This window comes from Corvus hawaiiensis, chromosome 6, assembly GCF_020740725.1.
Source record: "Corvus hawaiiensis isolate bCorHaw1 chromosome 6, bCorHaw1.pri.cur, whole genome shotgun sequence".
Classification (NCBI taxonomy): domain Eukaryota; kingdom Metazoa; phylum Chordata; class Aves; order Passeriformes; family Corvidae; genus Corvus; species Corvus hawaiiensis.
In genome coordinates this window covers 11318267-11333402 of record NC_063218.1, presented here as the reverse complement: position 1 = coordinate 11333402, position 15136 = coordinate 11318267, and the positions used below count along the sequence as shown (strand labels likewise).

General features: G+C 47.7%; 1 long non-coding RNA gene across 1 annotated transcript in view; it reads right to left on the bottom strand.

Moving 5' to 3' along the window:
• The window catches only part of LOC125328037, a 270003-nt gene extending 263808 nt beyond the window's left edge, over positions 1-6195 (bottom strand). The window contains exon 1 of the long non-coding RNA XR_007204508.1: positions 5896-6195. This is a non-coding gene — a long non-coding RNA (uncharacterized LOC125328037). The remainder of the gene's footprint in view (positions 1-5895) is intronic.
• Between the last annotated feature and the right edge of the window lie 8941 nt (positions 6196-15136).

Genomic DNA, 15136 nt, shown 5'->3' with positions numbered 1-15136 from the left:
GTGACCAGAGAATATAGTGATGGATATTATATTTTATAATCCATACATGAACTAAAAAATTTACCAGACCATTCTTTAAATAACTGCTAACCTATTGAGCCAGCAGCAGTAATTCATGCATATTAAATAAACAAGAAAGTAAAGGTTACAATGGAAAACTGTTCTGTTGCTGTAAAAGTGGAACCTAGTGAGCTCCAAAGCTCACAAGATGCTGCTGAATCCATTCTTAGGTTAAAGAGTTTGAAGCTCAGCCTCAGGAAGTGTTTTAATTTGAATTTAATTTAATAATGAAGTGTCTTATTAATTCTTCCTGGCCAAGGTTAGAGAAGGATGTTGTATGCACTATCTGTGTCCTTTGTCATGCAGCTGGCAGCAATGCTGGACTTTCCTAGGATTCTGCAGGAGTAGCTAAGGAAGACCTCACCACTTCTCACTACAGCAGGCACTCAGTGTTCAGAGTGCACTCCCAGTTGCTGCAACAGAAGGGTTATGAACTCTTGCACTTCCACAAGTCCATTTCAAACAGACTTTCAGTGCCAATAGTCTTGCACAAAAGCTTGTTTACAGATTAGGAAAATGAACAGAAAAATAATGCAGTTGCTCTCATGTCAAAATTTAACTGGACTCCAAATATTTTAGGATCCAAGGTCCTACAATTCACATCCAAATATAGACGTCGACACATAAGGAATAAGGTAATTTTAATACAAAGATAATTCCTAGAACATTGCTTGAGCTTTATTGACTAGTTAGAAAGACAAACTAAACAGCCAGCTTATCCTGGAAAGCATGAGACCCTTTTTCATAAATGACTGTGATCTGTTTAGTGGGACACAAGACTGGACTCAGCACTTCTATACTGCATGCATCCTTTGGGTCTGAACTTTGGTTACCTTCCTTGTCTCTATTCTTTTGAGATCTAGCACTAGCTGTATTAACAGTTTTCCCTAGTTTCACCTAGGTGGCTTAATTTTGAACTGGAACAGAGCAGAGGAGAGTTGCTTGAACAGCAACCCCCAACCTTTAACCATACAGCAACAATTAACAGCAACTTCTGCCACCACCTCTTTGCACTGAATAGAGGTCTCTGAACAAACAGACCCTTGCACACCAGCCCCAGGAGCCTGAGAGGCTGCAGAAACATCAGTAAGAAAATCCACAGTCCAGAGTCTGACATGAGCTGTGTGGACTAACACAAAGTTACATCACAAGCCCAAAAGAAGTTTGAACAAAGTGCAGCTACAGGCAACCCCTCTGTTCTGTTTCCAGATCAAATAATAAGTTGGTTGTGGGTTTGAACACTTCTGTTTGTTTGTTTTGCATCTGTTTCTGAGACCCTCTTTGTCTGACCTGAGTGTACTGCCAAAAGTTCTATCTGGACCAGTATATTTCTCACTGCAAGTGCTACATCAGCAACTTAGCACATTGGAGAGCTTCTTTCTAAATTCAAATTTGCCCTTGTATTTGGAGGCGTATAGCATGTACTTGAGAGCATCACAGGCATATCAGTTTTTCTCTCTGTGTATCCAAGGATGACGTTGCAGGGTACAACCTAAATCATCCCACTTGCAATGTAAATAGTCCAGCACTACTTCCCCTCTATACACACTAAGTACATCCCTAAGGCATGCAGTCATTGCAAAGCTTGCTGCTGGTAAAGACGAAATGCTGACCCATAGTCCTAGAGCTATTGTGGGAACATGTCCGGTCAAAATCTGGTATTTCTGCAGCACAAACATACCCTGTGTGTTTATACTGTGCTTGGAACATTTTTATATGGTTCTGCATCATTTTGCAAAGTAGTAAAGTCCTCCAGGGCCACATAAAATCTCTGGAGAAATGGGGGGAAAAGGCAGGAATGGGGGGTAGAAAAAATAAGAAATTACTAGCAGTAGTCTGTGAACTTCATGAATCTATTACAGAAACCCCAGATGCCAAATTCAGTATAGAGCTAACTTCCAGCACCCATTACTCACCCTGCTTTTGCAACATGAGTAAGTCATGTGTGGAATAAGATACTGCTCTGCATGAGACATCCATGGTTCAGTATAACCTGGACCACACCACATGAGGGATTTTCTGTCCCAAAAGCAAAGAAGAAAATTGAGTGAAAAAGAAAGTAGAAAAATATACAGTGTGAAAGTTCCAGGTAAACAATATCAGAGGGACAAAATATGAGTTGCAGTTACATATATATTCCCTGAACTCTGATTTCAGAGTAGATACACATACCATGTTGTTGTCAGGCATTTGCCATGGGGTAGATGATTTTGTTGGACCTTCTGGAGGGAGGAGGGAGAATGGGTGGTCATATATTTTTTATCATCTTTAAAATTACTGGAATTTCTTTCCAACTTTGTTTCAGCTGCAGCTTAGTTTCTTCCAGTGTTCTAAGCATACCTTACCCAACGTGTGGGCTAGGCAGGCTTTAGAAATCGAAACAAAACAAATTAGGAAATTACCTCTTGCTTTTTCATTCTGTCTTTACTTTCTCAATCTTTCACCATTTCACACAGATTCCAAGATGTATCCCCACTGAGAAATGCATGGCATGTTAAATAAGGAGTAGTTTGATCAAATAACAGACTCAGAACACGGCTGTTTCCACGGTCAGTGGTCCAGTCTCCTTCTGTCCCATCCCCTCACCAGTCATTCTTATGCGAGCCCCACATTTCCTATCTTCCTTCCGTGGTCTCCAAACACCCTCTTCTTTCCCTTTTCCTCTTTTACTTGCTTCTTTTCCTCCTGTATACATGAGGACACCACCTCCACTATCATACTCAATCTCTCAATAAAAAAGGTGACATTTTATATCAAAAATAAAAAACTAAGCAATTGGGAGTAATGACAAAGGAGGTAAGACTTCAAGAACAATGCACCGAGGAAGCAAAAATGTCTATACTGGGCTAATGTAATCTCTCTGTCCTGGCTTAATGACAAAAAAAACCCCAAACTGAAAACATTGTTTGGAACCTAACCTGTTAAGTTCTTAAAATTTCCATCAGTTAGTGGTTTGGGGATTTCCTGTGTGGCAGCTGGCATCCAGACTACCATGCTCCGTATCCATACATAAATTTCCTCAATTAATTTTTCATTGCCTCCCATTTTGTATTTGTGACAAACAGTAATTAATTGTCATTTGAATGTTTGTACAGAACTAATACACAATGCTTCCATTAGTACCCTGTATGACTGCTGACATACCACATCCAATCCATACAGCCATAAAGTTTTGTTTCACATCCAGTCAGTAGTCACAAGCTGATATTATCTTCCACAATAAAGCCAAAACAACTATCATTATATCACATTTATTTTCTAGCTTCAAGCAAGTGTATAAGGGCAGCTTTGGAAAATATTCTCAAAATACCTTTTCCAATTCATTACTCTGTAGTGCCAATGGTCATGTAGTGCAAATTAACTTGTATGTTTTTGGATGTAAGCCTGACAGTGAATGCCAACCACTGATTTTCCACAGCCCAGACTACACACATTCACAAATGGTTGTAATACTTATAATAATGCTTTGTTAAATGGCAAGTTTTAAGAGGGTTAATGTTGCCTTAAGAAGATCAGATGAACAAAGTAGTCACTGTAGCAGTTTTAGCCTACTTTTCAAGAGTTACTGGACAACATGTGGTATACGTACATGCAGAACAGTGCTTTTATTTGGAAACATGATTTTCAAGAAATTTCAAGTTTTGTTGACAGTTTTTCAAGAATTTGTGTAGTTTCTGCAGCTGCATATCATATGGTTTTCAGAACGGGTTGACTCAGACACACCCAAGTATTCTTGTAGGGCTCTGTTATTTACAAGCCACTCTGTTAAAATGGCAGTTATGATTTGGCTATACTCATTACTTTGTTTTCATTGTCTTCACATGCTTTCACGTCTTTGTCTTGATACTGCTATGCTTCCTAGCAACATGGAGAAACTTAAGATTTGCTCCTTCAAAGAATACATGGCCCCAACCCAAAGAGTCCCACTGACCACAGTGAATTTTTGTTAAGGTTAAACAGGCAGAACACCATCAAGAGCAAAAGCAAATTCTAAATCTGAATTAGGGGGATAATATGGCCTATACTTGTAATTTTCTGCAACAAAAAAACTTTCAAAGTGGCTGAAATTCTGACCTTACTAACAACACTGACTAACCCTCTATGGACTATTTCACTAATAAGGTTCCTCTGGCACATGCACCTTACAAGTTAATTCACTTCTGCTGTTATTTCTAATTTGAGAGCCAGATGCCTAAAAAATTATCAGAATGTCTATTCCTTAAAAATAAGTATTAAAGAAAGGTATGAGGGATGGAGAATCCTGAATATATAAACTCAGAAGCTTCCAATTTTTCATGTATCTGACACAATTTTCTTAATGGTTGCGGCATAGTTTACTAACAGGGCATTTGTCTTTTTCATTTATTTTCTTTCCCTCTTTTTCCTTTAAATTTGCAGCTGCAAATCAATGCAAACTCATTCAGAGATTACCCAGGAGAAAATTTCTATTTTGTAAAGTGAACCTTGTGCTTTTGGGACCTCTCTGAAAACTTTTAACAATGTTACACCCTTGGGCCTTTCTGTCCTCCAATTCCTAGGTTGAAAGCTTGCATTTTCACTAGCTGCCCTTTTTAAGTATGCTTTTGTAAAACTGCACTGAAGTGAAAAATGTTCATGAAGAACTTTGGTTTATTATTTAAAATAGCAAAGGTAGCTCTTCTGCCTCAATCCTGGCATCTTATAGATTTTTTTTTTTTTTTTTTACATTTTGGCCAAAAATATCAATAAAATAAAGCAATTCCCAGTCTCCTATGTTACAGCCAGAAAACTGATTACATTATTACTGGATAACATCACGTCTTTGGGATTAGGCTGCTAGCTGAGGTCTTATTATAGTAGTGAATTCAAACTGCCATGGTTAGCAATGTCAGCATTTCAATTATAATAGTCTCTTCCTCCTCCTCCTGTCTTTTCTCAAAGGGCTGAAATTTGGACTTAAAGATGAACTTAAGGTTGAAGGACTGACAACATAATCCATGTCACTAAATCCACGGCTTATCATTTTAGCACATTTCTGACAAGTAGCTTTAGAGTATTTTTAAGTACAGGCCCGACTTCATGCCTTCATCCTACATCCGAAACTTGAGCATATATGCAGAGTATGTAGCACTCATTACCATTACCTTTGTGGCTTGAGCTTCTCAATAAATGAACTTTTAATAATCTCTTCATTTTAGGGAGCCACTGCTTTTAAAACTATGCGTCCAGCTGACAGCTTGGACTGAAAGATGAGTGTTGCTACAACTTCGCTTCAAAATTCTGTTTCAAAACAGGGATGTCATACACAAAGTATGTTTCTCAAAAGCACTGCTGGTGCTGAGCTACGCAGTGTAAAGAATCTGAAAAGACTCCACCTGGGAGGTCTGATCAAATGTGGGAGACCCGCTGTAGACTCGCCATGAAGACGTCTCCCATACGTTTTTGCTGGGACGTGCCAGGAGGACTCCATGGAAACCACAGGCAGCTAAAACCCTGCCGCGTGTTTGCCGAGCAGGGCAGAGCACAACGGTGATGACACCGACGCTGCCCGTCACTCGGACTCCGGGTCCCTGTCCCGGTCTGCGCCCCGCATCCCCTCCCCGCCCCGCGTTAAGCGGGCTCTGGGCTGTGTTTGCCTTTGTCCGTGTGAGGGCGGGCGGCTGTCCCCTGGGCACACGCCGGGCGCACCTCGGGGACAGCGCGGGGCACATCGCCCGGGCTGCACTCGGGGCCACGGCCGGGGGTCGGCCCAGCCCCGGCCCGCCCGCCCGCACCAGCCCTGGCTCCGGAGCGCAGCCCCGCCGGGAAAGGGGCGCGAGGCACGGCCACCCCCTCCCGCGTCCGACGGTCACTTACGTTGGGGGCGGGTGCCGCCGGGAGCGCTGCCGGCCGCGGGGACGGACCCCGGCCCGCCTCCGACAGGGGAGCCGGCCGGGAGGGGGGCGGCCTCCCGTTCGGTGTCGGAAGGGTGAATATTTGCCGGAAACCCGGGAGTTTATTCCACTTGGCAGAAGCGGAGGGGGCCGGGGAGGGGGCATGGGTGCGAGGGGTGGCCCACGGTTCCCGGGGAAGGGGGCGAGGAGCGGGCCCGCGACGTGCCCGCTCCCCGTTCGACTGTCGGATCCGCTACCCGGCGGCTGCCGCGGGCCGCCGTGAGTCACCCCCGGCCACGGCAGCGTCAGCCTCGCCGCGGCGTTGGCAGCCAGACGAGCCGCGGCGCGGAGCCGCCGCTGTCCTCGGATGAACCCGGCGGGGCTGCCAGCGCCAGCCGAGTGCGCGCAAGGCGAGAGCCGAGGCTGTGCCGGCGCGGCGGCGTGCGACACCCCTGCGGCGGGGATGGCGGAGACGGGGCGGGGGGCGGGAGCGGGGGGGGGCAGCCCCTCGGCGGCCGGGCCGGAAAGGTAAGCGTGGGACAGGGATGGTGCGCCGGGGGCACGGTCACGCAAAGGGCACGGAGCGGGGGGGGAGGCGCTGCCCCCCGGGCCGCGCGTCCCCGAGGCGGCCCAGGGCGCGGGGAGGAGGCGGAGGGCGTCGTGGGGGGCGAAAGCCCCTACGCTCCAGGCACGGGGCAGATGGCTTCCGACAGTGGGGATGCTCGTCGGTGCGAATGGCAAACCCCACTCGGGCCCTGCCCTGTTAAAAAAAAAAAAACAAGACAGCATCCTCTGCCCCGCGGCGCAAAGATCCGGCTCCTCTTGGGCGAAAGGTGCCTCGCTGCCCAACAGCCTTATCTCCCTTCTCCTGGCCGCGGGGAGGGGCAGGAAATCGGGGCAGCTGTCGGCAGCTGCTGGCGATGTCTCGAAAGCCACAGGCAGGGTCACGGCCGCTGCCGCGCTCCCACCGCCGTGTCCCCGAGGTGGTGTAACCCGGGGAGGGGGGGTTCATGGGCTCATCCACAGCCTCTTCCTTTGCTCCCACCTGTCATCTTTAGTTTTTCTTTAGTTCTTTGCTCTCCGCCCTCCCCATCCCCTACAGCTGGAGCGAGCGAGTCCCTAAGGACAGGGCAGGTTGCCCACGCGAAAGCACGGAGAGTTTGAACCCCGGGAGGACATCTTCTGCCCTCTGCCCCTGACCTGGGCGTTCCCAGCGCAGCGCTTCCCCTGGGGCTTTCGACGAGCCCTGGCCACCGGGCTGGGCTCCGCCGGGGGCGGTGGGGCGCCGCGCTCCCCACGAGGAGCCGCGCTGGGTGGTGGGATGCGCCGGGGAAGGGCTCGACATCAGGGAGAGGAGACCCGGGGAAAGGGCTTTTAAGGAAATTCTCCCTCGGTGATGTGAGGCGGGGTGGGAGGGACGGAGCCCCTCTTTGCCCCGGGAGGGAGAGCCTCATTCGCACACGCAGATCAGGTTGTCGCAGTGCAGCAGGTGCCTCCGAACCCCTTCGCTTCTTCCCCGCTCCGTCCCTGAGAACAGCGCCCGAGGGAACCCACAGACACCACCTTAATAACCTAATAATTAAAAACAACAACAACAAAAACCCCCTTCTGCCTGTCCTTAATGATCCTTTACACACATTCCCCAGCCGCTCCCTCCCCCGTCCCCCCAGTGAAGGGCACTGATTATTCGCACTCCTCTGCTTGCCGAGAGCGCAGCCTGATGAAAGGACTTTATCCTCGAGTGACTCCATCGCTTGCTCCTCCTCCTCTCCTCAGCCCGCCGGCCGCCTCGCTTCGCTCTCAGCCCTAATTGGGCTCTTGCTAATATGATTAAAGCCCAGTTAAATGTTTCTTGATAAATCTTGTCAAGAGAGGATCCCCCTCCGTCCCCTCCCCTCTCTGTCGGTTGTCAGAAGCCCGGTTATAGACAGGACATGCCCGGCTCCTGCTGTTCATACTCTGGTGGGAAGTTGGCATTTCACAATTGTTCCTTTAACAGGGTTGTTTTGGAGCCGCTCCTGGGGATTGTTCCTCTTCAGGACGGGCTTGCTGATAAGAACCGCCCGTGGCTTTTATGTAACACGTTAGGATTTGGTCTTAGTCCCAAAATCGCACTGTTTCTTTAGCCTTTTATTTCATACCCACCCTCCCCCTCCTGCTCTCGCTGCTCTTAGTAGCCTGTTCCCGGAAAGGCTCTTGCTCGATGCGAGCCGGCCAGGCGCGATCGCCCGTGTAAAACCAGCGCAGGTCCCGGCGGAGCTGCGCGGGGGCGGAAGGTGCGCACCGGGGGCTGGTCCCGCACAGCCGGCCGCTCCCGCCCCGGCTTCCCGGGAAAAGCCCCTTTACTTCGGCTCCTCTCTCCTCGCTTGGAGCCCTCGGGAGAGGCTCTCCCTTTGCTTCCCGTCGTTGTGCGAGGCGCCCCGATCCCCCGCAAGTTTTGCGGTAGCAACACGGCAGTGAGCGCGCTCTCTGCCCTTCGCCTGCGTCTGTTTCCTTGTGGTTTCACTGCAATTGAACTCGGGGGGTTAAACCCCATTCCGCCCCCGTTATCCCTGGGGGAATGTGGTTGAATTCGTAGGAATTAGGAACTAGCAGTCGGCGTTGGAGGGTGAGGGTGGTCCCCCGGGCGCCGGGCCCCCTGCGGCCAGCCACGGGCTGGCAACGCTGCGCCTGTGCTGGCGGCGCGGACCAGCTCGTCCCCCGTTTCGGGGGGGCTCGCTGGTGGGCCTTGTTGGCTCGCTCCCACTTTGGTGTTCAGTTTTCTTTGGGATTTCAGAGGTCCAGCAGGGTCTTTTCGAGGGCGTTTGGCGGTTGCTGCTTCAGCTTTACTGGACTGGGAGGCTGCGGGGGCTGTAGTTGTCGAGGGGGGATGGGGACGGGCTTTTTGCTCCCCTGTCGAGCCGTGTAGCCATGGCCTGGAAGCTCTTCGATCCGCGGCTGGAGATGGTATTTCCCGATGGCACACCTGGCCCTGGCTCCAGCCCGCGCCCCTCCGCAGCAGCCCGTGCCCCGCGTGCCGGCGGAGAGCTGCTGCCACACCGCATTTCCACGGGGGGCACGCACTGCCTTCACAGGTCGCCGAGGGACACGGACCGCTGCCTCTGTCCCATATCCCGGCGAAGAGCCCCCGAATCCCTCCCGCTCGCCACCGTTTCAGCCCCACAGGCTGCTTCTCTTCATGCCCGAGGGTCGCCCGGGGACAGGTGGCAGTGCGCTGCCCCGTCCGCCCTGGGGGCCGCCGCTGCGGGGACGGGCCTGCGGGAGGCAGCGGAGGAAGAAGGTCAAAACCAAACAAACGAAAAATCACCCCCAGCCCTGGGGAGCGCAGCTCCAATAAAGGCGCTTATTCCCTGGGCGGTGGGAAACCCGAGTCAAGAGGCAAACACAGCGATCTCCCTCCCCGCCGAGCCCCGCTGCCTTCTCCGTGCGGCGGAGCCCGGGGCCGCGGGGCTGAGCCCGGCGGGGCGGGCGGGGGGCGCGGGGCCGAACCCGGGCGGGGACCTGCGTCCCGCGGAGGTTTCTCCGCCTTAGCTCGACCCAGTGGAGCGTCGGCCCTCCTCAGGCGAAGTTTCAGCCGCTGTTTGAGGATGGTTCCCTCTCCCTACTCGTTCTTTCCCCTCTCCCCTGTGTGTTCCCCACCAGGGGGGGGTCTGGGTTTGTGCGAGACCACAAGACCTGCGGCCCCTTTGGCCCGGGGCTGTCGATTTACCCGAGAAGAGTCCCAAATAAGCAGCTGTTTGTGCTCTAGCTGGAACGCTGGAGGCTTTCTAAGAATGGCGCTTTTCTTACATGAGGGTTGGTTTTTTTTAATTTAATTTTATTTTTATTGGTACATCGAACCAGCCTACAGCATTGCTGGCGTCTTTCCACCAGGTGTCTGGGGCTTAGAGAAAAATTCAAATGAATCTGAAAATTGTGAGACAGTTTCCCTCCCGTTCTCCCAAATAAAATATGAGAAAGAATTAGTACAAACTATCCAGGAAGGGATTCAAGATGGAAAAAGAAAAGCACCTTCACTCCACCAGAGTGGTGAGGACCCAGAAAGGCCTTCCGCAGTCACGAAGGAATCAAAGCAGCTGGAATATGAAATTTGACTGGTTTGAGAACCAGCTTCTGAGATGTGGTTACTACCCTCAGCAAGGAACATGACCCCGTGATCCAAAACATCCCTTCTAATACTCTTCCTAAAAAATAATAATTTGCCTTTCTGTACACCAAAAAAAAAAATTTCAAGTACATTGCACACAATAAACTACTCTGCTTCACAGCACTCTTGTAGGTATGAGTCCCTATTCCCATTCTACAGAGTTTGCTCTAGGGGTCATACTTTGAGCTGGCAGCACTTGCTCGATCGTGAGACCCAGAGCTCCCCACCACCACCCAGCACTGCTTTGCTCACTGAAGTCCCCCATGACACTGATCCTGTTAGGAATTGAGAGAAGGCTGTCTGCAAATACAAGGGGCTGCTTTGCAAGATCCAGGGAATACCAGTTCTGGATGTTATTTTAAAGCAAGTATATGGTATGAGGAAACAGACATGGAACTGGGGTGGTTAGGTTTTAAGCTATCAGTGTTTGACTATTATAATTATTTACTTAAACTCCATTTAGTCTTGATAAGTAGTCCTTTACTTTTAGAAGAACCCAGCTGAACTTACTGAAAGATTTTCTACTCACCTGACTTACAAAACAATCGTTTTCTGTCTGAATAAATAGAGAGGACTGACTGACGCTCATGCTTTCGATGTAGAAAGCAAAACCTAGACCCAAATCTACTTGCTTTTCTTATGCAAATCTTTTCACAGGATTAGAAGGGAAAGTAAACAGCAGTCCAACCTTAACATCTTTTTTCTTTTTAGAGGCAGCCTGTTGTATAAATCTGAAACAGAAACTGTTTTCATTTGAAGATCAAATAGAAGTTATCTAGTGAAGCTGACAAACAGGGCAGAATCATCTGTTTGCATTTTTGGGGAAAGGATAGCTCTGGTTTTGTTTCAAGACAAGTAACTTTTAAATAATATTTAACGAAATAATTGACCTTGATGTTTAAACTACAACTTCCTTCACGTCATTAAGCTCACTGTTTTTAAAAAAAATTGTTTAGTATCTGAACTCTGGTGTTCATTCTGCTAATCTCATAATAACATTTGTTTCTTGTGGAATTTTGTTTGATGAACTCATTGGTGAAGGAGGAGAGAAAGAGTTCAGAACAACATAAGCTTTACAGCTCATTTATACTTTTTCTCTCTGAAAAATAGCAAAAACACCCATATGCAGGATGACTTTTCAGGAATAATTTTTCAGATGGATGGATCAAGAAGAAACTTTCTACAGCTGAACCATAAGCCTTGGGACAGACTGTTCTTTTAACATGTATTCTGACTTTTTAAAAATATTGTGGTCCTTGACTACAAAAAAATTATTTTGTGGAGTTTTTCCTTATGATAACTAGGCTCTGAGTCTGCTTTTGAAATGTGAGAGAAATTGAACTAACTCCATAAAGTGTGTCTATCACATAAAGCTTTTAGGACAGCCTGATTCACACTATATCCTGCTCTTTGTTCACCTGACAGATTTCCAAATGCAGAAAGAGGCACATATCTGGGGACTGCTATTATCTAAGCTAAATATGTACATTTTGGATAAGTTCTATTTTGTTTGAATACTCACAGTTTCTGTTTGGGGATCTTAAGCATGAAAGGATTCCAGTGATGTGCATTTTATTAACTATCCATCATTCTTTGTACATGCACAAAGGTGCATAGACATACACATTTACTAGTCTCTCTGCTCTGCAAGACTTCAGAAAATTACATGCAAAGTTATTTCAAATAAAAGCAAACAAGCAACCAGGCAACATACACATTACCATACAAGAAAATAGGGAAACAAACATGGTGGGGAGAAATAAAAGCAATAAATGAACAGAGTTTAACTTAAATTTTATTTGTTTGTAAATGAAAAATACTATGGCAGCAGTGGAATTTTTTCCAGTTATGTGATCCTTGAATTACAAAACACTGATATCTACCAAAACACTGTTGTGTACCCTGCACGTTGTGTACTCACACAAAGATGAAAGCTCTTCCTTTTTTCCTGCTGGCACACATTTTTTCTCTCCAGTGAGTTCCTACTTTCAACATGTGGACATATGAGAAATCAGGTTGCTTTCCTCCCAACAAAGGACACATAGTTAACATTTCCACTGATAAACAACGTTTGAATTCCCACCACAGGGTACAAACTGTCAGCTCAATAATGTTTAAAGACCTGGAATCTAGAGAGCATGGTGGTGTTACACAACTAGAGATGTGACATTATCTGGCAATCTGAGCAGGGTCACACTGGTCATGGGACAATACAAATTCTGTGTCAGACATCGTGTTGCTGAAGGTTGTCTCAACTTCACACGAGTGTCATGCAGTGCAAGCATGAATAAATTGCCAGAGTCATCTCCCATCTCATCATTACCCTCTGTCTCTTCTTCCCCTATGGCATAATTGGCATAGGACATCCCTCAGAGCATCCCATTGCAGTCCCTCAAGCTCCTGTCCCCAAGTGACTAACTGGTGACAAGCTGTGTGTGACACAGAGCTGCACCTGCGTCACAGCAATGATGTGTTTGCAGGAGGTACAGCCATGGGGCACCTTCTGTTCCCCACTTAATAAAATCCCCCACTGTGACTCAACACCAGCAAGTGAAGGGAGAAGGTTATTGTGCAGCTCCCCTACACAGGTTGCCTCTGTGCCTGCCAAGTTACATTTTTACCACTTATGCAGCTACTGCTCTTCGCTTTTAGATGGAATGAGAACATGGCACCTGGGCATGGCAGTTCTTGACCTAAGATACTACAGATGCTACATCAGAGTAGCAGCTGTTGTTCAGCTGTAGTTACTTGCAGAAGCTACTGGCTCTACTGGTTTTTTTAATTATTTTTATATTTTTTTATATTATGAGGTACAAGGAAAATAGTACAACAACTCAGCAGTGAACTGGGTGTTGTGCCTGCTACAAGTCACATCAGACCTATAGCCTGTGTGTTTTGGGGCACGCAGTCAACACCTAAGCTGATACATATTTTTCCAACAGCCAAACATAGCTTGCAGCACATGGGCAGAGACAGAAGATGGCATTTCTTTCATACAGGGCATACATGCTCACTCCATCTTCTGTTTCTCTGATGGTGATTTGTGAAAAACCAACCTGGCATATTGCCTCAGCCCAGAGACTAAACTTCACCTCCTCAGCACAGGTGTTAAGCAGGCAGCTGTGCAAAACCAGGCTTCTCTGTGAGACTGAATGCACTGTTCTTCCCTGTTCTCCTGAGGATGATTTACCTTGAGACTGTGCTGGACCATGGGAATTCTCTCACCCCAATATTTATATCAACGCCCCTCACTCTTGTTTTGGGAACCAGAAACAGTGATTGTGTCCTAAATTTCATCGGTCTCTGGTTATCTTGCTTTAGAATCTTCTATCCTAAAAATCTTTTCTTACAGTTATTCTTTGTATCCTCTGCTGAACTGGTTCAGAGGATTTCTGCACACTGCAAGACAGGCACTGAATATTTCCACCTGTGCTAAATTCAGTGGTTCTTATGGAGATCATGTCAGTCAACTTGTAAAGAGCTTCAGGTTCTGTAGGTAACATGAGCTTAAACAGTATCTGCCTGGATACATCTCCTTACGTTTTCCTCCAAACATACCTGCGGGTCTGTCAGAGAACCCTGGGGAAGCTGTAACCACAATGGAGGCACTAAGAGTGTGAACCCAGAGAGGATTAAGACTGCTAACCACTGCAGCATGTCCCTGCTGCCTGCGCCTTACTAAAGCACAAAAGTCTTGTGACTGGCATGTCCTCCACTTCACTGGGTTATACGACACATGCCAGAAAATGTGTCAACCCACTCCCCAACTCTTCAGCATTATTAGCCTGGGGAGGGAAACACAGCCAAAGAACACGCACACAACTTTGACAGGTTCTGCCTAATCCACCCACATAATGACATTTCTTATGCTAAGTGCCAGAGCGGTGTAGGGAGGCCACTGTCTGTACCAGCTGCTGGCAAGTCAAAGTTAGTTTCATGGTTATGTTTAAGATATAGCCTGATGTTTCGTTAAGAAGTCTTTGTCTCCTGCGGTGCAGCACTCAGAGAATGACATCAAAAGCCTTCCTAATTCACCCTCTGGGTCATCTGATTGTAGGCATGGCACAGAGCCATGCTGCCCCGGGAGACCGTGAGTCATGATGACATCCATGACTCTCCTCTTGTTCCATGGAAGGAAGTAGTGTGCCCTCAGCATGAAACAACCAGGAGTAGATTACATCCTTCCTCCTGTCAGCTTAGCCCCACTGGCTGTTTGGGCAGGTATTGGGGAGGCAAAAGCAGCCTCTGATTTCCCAGCCTTACTTCTCCCCACCCCTACCTCAGGGAAGCTGTTCCTCCCCATGCTAGGACATGCCCTGTGGGCAAACCACATGAGAGGGTTTTGCTCAGCCAGGAAAGGAAGAGGACTCTCTGGATCTCTTCTCCAGTGTGGTGCAGTTACATCACGTGGTGAAACATCCATCCCTCCTCCAACAGTCCAGGCGTATCTGATCATGAGGATGCTGTGTGTTCTGCATCCCTTGGCATTTATCCTTGCAATTAGTCTATCTGTTTCTGATTTATTTATTTTCAGGCAGTCTTCTGCACCCTTGCTCCCTCATTTGGGCACATGGGGCAAACCACAGACTTGCCCTTAAACTACACAGAAAAATAAAATCAGAAACAGACTAACCACAAGAATCAATAGCAAGGGGCAGAAAGCACATGGTTGGATACTGGAGCTTCCTTCAGAGATCCATCTGCATCAAAATGTGATGTAACTAGGCTGACATACCACATCTGCAAAAGGGGGTAACAGATTCGTCTTCGTAACCTGACTGGCAGGGTGAAACTCCGCTGGCTCGGAGAAGCCAAGGCATGTTTAAAAATCACTTCTAAGGAAGAAAAATAAGTCCATTTCATGTTCACAGAGCTGAAGCAATCACTTTCAAGTCTGACGTGATTCCTGTTAATGTTATTGTTACTTCCTAGAATTTAGGCTTGAGTTTGGCAGAAGTCGAGAAGCCAAGGCATACACAGAACCATTTGTGAGAATCAGTGTGTCTGTGTACATGGGCCAATTCTTTTCTGAATAAACACCAGTCCCTGGGCTGCTGGGTATAGTGTCGATATAGGA